Source organism: Eptatretus burgeri, chromosome 9 (assembly GCF_056783735.1).
Source record: "Eptatretus burgeri isolate ZD-2024b chromosome 9, Ebu_testis_v1, whole genome shotgun sequence".
Lineage (NCBI taxonomy): Eukaryota > Metazoa > Chordata > Myxini > Myxiniformes > Myxinidae > Eptatretus > Eptatretus burgeri.
In genome coordinates, this window is record NC_140969.1 from 90104858 (window position 1) to 90110477 (window position 5620).

Below are 5620 nucleotides of genomic sequence, written 5' to 3' on the forward strand. Positions count from 1 at the left end.
AAAAACGATATAGAGGAAGATATCTCAAAAAGTTTTGGATGGCTTATGACAAAATTTGGTGGATGAGTTGGGTGTGTGACAAGGCCAAATTGATTCAATTTTGGTGAAGATCTAGATTCAAGAATTAAATAATTTTTTTTTAACTTGGTTCTTCACAATTGAGAGATGGGGCCAAAATCGATATCTTGCATCATATCTCAAAGTTTTGGATGGGTTATGACAAAATTTGGTGGATGAGTTGGGTGTGTGACAAGGACAAATTGATTCAATTTTGGCGAAGATCCGAATCCGCATCCGGATATGAGAATTTTTAAATTTTTTAATGGATTCTTGACAATTGAAAGATAGGGCCAAAAACGGGAGATGGCATGATATCTTAAAAAGTTTCGGACGGGTTATGATGAGTTGGGTCGGTGAGAAGAACAAGCCGATTAGATTTTGGTTCAGTTCCGGATCCAGATCCAACCGATCAGAGCAACAAATGCCTCTGTGGAGGGATCAGTACCATTCCAGCTTGCAGAAGATTCCATGGGATTCTTTTTAACCCATTATGTTTAGGGTCGATTTCAATTTTCCTGAAAAAAAAAAACACGGATGACGTCTTAATCGGCAATTCAAGGAAATGCAGCATAGCAACTACAGAAAGAAGAAGAAAAAAAGCAATCATTCCAGTCTTTGTCGCTAAAAACAAATCAGGTGAGCCTCATTTTGACTGTCCAGAGCAGTTTACAACTGCAAACTCTAGGTTTAATCAGTGAGAATGGAGTCCAAATCGCGAAATCAATTGTTTCTGTCGTTTTACCTTCCGCACTGCTGACTGCGCAATGCTTCAGACGGCCAAAGGATAGACATTCCTGCAGAATTTTTTTTTTGTTTTTGCATTCGATAATGCTTTCGTTTATTGACCTTATAGTTTACATTTTTTGTTTTTTAAACTTTGGAACAAATGCTCAGTGTTCATGTTTGTGTGCAGAGTTTGAAGTTTTAATTTTGTTTCTGTTTCACCGTCAGGCGCCTTTGAAATATCTTTTGTTCTTTTCAAGGATGCTTACCCTTTTTTTTCTTTCTTTCTCCCGACTTTGCTTCTGTGCCCTGTAGCACCGCAGGGTTTCCAGATAAAACTGTCTGAAGCATCCACCACGGGCTTCACAGCTTCATCGTTATCCTCCTTTCACAGCCTGCTTTCAAGAGATACTTGCCAGAAGTCATGTTGCCGACTGTCAACACCAAACCAGACAGTCAAGGTGATTTCGTCTCGTCTGATTCCATGGAACTCTGGTGAGTGTTCGTTGCTGGGAAGCACATTCTGGGGATGAAAGTTGAATGACTCTTTCTTCTTGCAGTTAAATTAATTCTGAAATAAGAGGTTGGAAAAAGTGAACTAGTTTGTATCATTTGATGAAAAGTACAACCAAATTTCAGGATGCAGGTCACATCATCAGAAATGGTGAGCATACTGACAATTTCTCACAACCATTGTTTTTCATGAATTTCTGTTTTGCTACGATGGAATTTGTCAGTCTTTCACGAACTGTAACATATCCTGGCCATATCTGTGGTTCCTTTAAATATTTACTTGACATTGTTGAATATGTTCTTGAGCACAGGAAAAAGGTCATTCAGCCCGTCTTGATTGTTAAAAATTCCTTCCAGCACTATTGATATTCAAACAGTGCTCTTCAATATGTTTGTCATTGGTGGAGGAGTCAGTGGGAGACTGATCAGTGGACTTTGAGACTGAGCGTTACGTAGGAGAGGAATAGTGAGGAGAGGGGGTAGGGGAAATGGGTACATAAAAGACAAAACAATATCCTTCAAAACAGAGCAGTGACAAAGGTTTTTTTGTTTTTTTGTCTTTTTGGGGGAAGGGGTTGAGGCAGTTGAGGCAGTTGGATCGGGGTTGCATTAACACAGGTGATGCGTTTATGCTTAACAAGATCCAAACATGGAAGAATCACAACCTCTCAAATATCCCATCAGCACAATATTCTGCACACAAACACAGACCACCTGTAGATCACACCGCATTCAGTGCCAATCAACTTCGAAACTGTGTCACCATCCCTGTATCACTCTATCCCCGTTGCTTCTAGTTAATAATACCATTCCTTTCGCGCTGTAAAGGTGCACAGGGCTGCCAAGGCAGTTTTATTGGTGAGGAGTACAGTCCTGGACAAGTCGCCACTCCGACACAGATTACCCAGAATGGTTATTGCCCCAGTAAGCCGGTGCTCATTTTGCTGACCTTGAAAGGATGACAGGTTGAGTCGACGCTACCTGTTGTTATTTTCAACGGAAAAAGGGGCTCGAACTCGAGACCCTAAGATCTCAAACGAGCCACCTTAACGATTAGGCTAACACCAGGCCGTCCTTCTACTTAGCTATCTAAACTCTCACTCTCACTGTCACTCTCACTCTCACTCGACATTTACAACTTAGGTTTAAAATTTGTCTGAGATTTGCAGGCAATTGCTCACATCTAATGAGTGATCCTCTGACATACCTCTGGCAGGATTCTGGCTCTGGCTTCCATACCTCTGGCAGGATAGAATACAATACTCTCTCAAAAATTCACTTCAACTTTCACAAATTACACGTAAAACCTAAAGATACAACATCAGTGCCATTCAATGTTTTGTTAAGATTTTGCATGAATAATGTACATTGCACTCCATGTTTTTTAAGAGTACCATTAGCCATACAGGCTGTGGTATCCTATTGTTACCTCTGACACTGAAGGTGAAGGAGGTGATGTTTTCACCCCTCTTTGCCTGTTTGTTTGTTACTTGCAAAATCGAAGATTTTTCAAGTATACTGGTCAGTCGATTTTGTCATTCTGTCTGTTTGTCACCTACAGGTCACAATTCTAAACCGATCGTCATGAAACTTTATCAAGTTGTAGAGGTAGTCTCAATGGAGAAGCCAATTGATTTTGAGGTCAAAGGTCAAACTTCTGAAATCGTCATTTTTCATCCAGTTGACTTGAAATTTGAACAAGATTTGCATGTTGCGTCACTGAATTGGGAAGCCAACTATTTTTGAGGTCAAAAGTTCAAAGGTCAACACAAGGTCAAACTTCTGAAATCGTCAATTTCAATCTGAAAAATAATCAATTTTCATCCGATTGATCTGAACTTTGATTGAGATTGTGAGTTTTAATCTTAATGAAATGGACAATTTGATGTATCCATGGCAACCTTTGTAGAGGGGTGGGGGGTGGGTTTTGCAAGTATCGTGCTCTGCATGACGTCTTTTTCTTGTGACTTGCAAAATCGAAGATTTTTCAAGTATATTGGTCAGTTGATTTTGTTATTTTGTCTGTCTGTCTGTTTGTCTGACTGTTTATCGCCTACAGGTCACAATTTTAAACCGATCTTTACGAAACTTCACCACATGGTAGAGTTTGTCATAAAAAAGAAGCCTATTGATTTTGAGATCAAAAGGGCAAAAGGTCAACATAGGCCAAAGGTCAACAACTTCGGTTGTATTTCTAAAATCCTCAATTTTCATCCAATTGACTTGAAATTTGAAGAGGATTTATATTTCAGGTCACTGAATTCAACCAGCCAATAATTTTTAAGGTCAACTTGGACCAAAAGGTCAACATATATGCCCAAGGTCAACAACGAAGGTGGTATTTCTAAAATCCTCAATTTTCATCCCATTGACTTGAAATTTGAAGAGGATTTGCATATTTGGTCATTGAATTCAACCACCAATTCTTTTTGAGGTCAAATTTGTTTTATTGATTTTGAAAGTATCGTGCTCTGCATGATGTCTTCTTCTTTGTTTGTCTGTTTGTTTGTTTGTCTGTCTGTGTGCAGGATATCTCAAAAAGTTGTGGACTGATCCAAATTAAATTTGGTGGGCAGGTTCAGGTGTGAAAAGGCCGAACTGATTAGATTTTGGTGAAGATCCGGATCCGGATCCGACAACTATAGTTTTTACAGTGATTCTTCTCCATTGAGAGATAGGTCCAAAAATGAAATATAGTTCGATATCTCAAAACGTGGACGGATTTGGACGAAACTTGGTGGACACATTGGGTGTGTAACAAGGAAGAATTGTTTCAATATTAGTGAAAATCTGGATCCAGATCTGATAAATTTTTAAATGATTCTTCACCATTGAGAGATAGGGCTAAATTAATAGATAGCACCATATCTCAAAAAGTTGCAGACAGATTCAGATGAAACTTAGTGGACATGTTGGGTGTGTGACCCTGACAAATTGATTCGATTTTGGTGAAGATCCAAATCTGGATCTGGATACGAGAATTATTTAATTTTCAAAGTGATTCTTCACCATTGACATATTTGGCTAAAAATGATACATAGCATATTTTAAAAATGTATTGGGCCTGATATGTTTTCGTGGATCAGGCATTATGTGGTGAAGGTATGCGCTCTTCCGAGTGCCCTTATAGTTTTTGTTGTTTCTTTTCATTGTTATTCTTCGTCACTTTTTGGGCTTTTTTTTGCTCAATTATTTCTTAAACATTTTTTTCTCAGCAACTGCTTATCCGATTGAAATCAAATTTTGAGGGTAGAGGTGACCATGGAGAATATTTTAAAGATAATCATGACGTCGTAGGTCAAGTGGCAGCCATCTTGGATTAAACGAAAATAATCAAAATATAATATCTCTGAAACCACTGATCAGACAAAATTTGAAACTTAGCACATCACATTCAACTGTCAATGGGGAATCCATCCATCCATCCATTGGGAGCATATTCTGTGCAGAGCGTTGGTGCTGCCTTAGCAGTCTCCTTGGCTATGGGGCACAATCCTGGACGGGTCACCACTCCGACACAGTATAACAGCATGCTGGCACTCAGTTTGCCAAACTCGGAAGGATAACAGATTGAGTTAACCCCACCTGGTATTAATTCAACAGCTGAGCGGGATTTGAACTCAAGACCCGAGGATGCCAAGCCCGCTACCCATACTATTAAGGCAACACCGGCATCAATGGGGAATGAGGACCTTGTAATGATGTCATCATAGTGGTAGAGCAGCCAAAATTGATTTAGTTGATATCCTTGTCCTAAACATCGGAAACTTCATACACATAATCTATGATGAAATAAACACTATTAAATTTATGACATCATCCATCACGTGGTTTGGCAGCCGAATTGTTTTGTGTTTTTTATAGGAAAAAATCTTCTTCTCCGGAACCGCTTTACAGATCAAACTGAAACTACCAAAATTATCGACGATCCATGCTGAATAAAGTTTGATGACCGTGACATCATAGGTGACATGGTTTGGTAGCCATCTTTGATTTACTCCAAAACCTTCAAAAATCTTCTTCTCCAAATGGCTAGACAGATTGAGGGGAAACTTCACCGACATGTTCCCCATGCGTTGGGGATACTAGCATAATAAAGAATAATGGATAGGTCACATGATGCAGTGGCCATATTGGATTCAAGACAAATATTAAATAATGTTTTCTCTGGAACCTCTTATCCAACTTAAGCAAAACTTTACATGTATCATCAAACATCATTGCTGCACAAGTGGTAAAAATTATAACATCATAAAATCACCCAGTTTGGCAGTCATCTTGGATAGAAAAACGCACCTTATCTGATTAAGATGAAACTTTACAA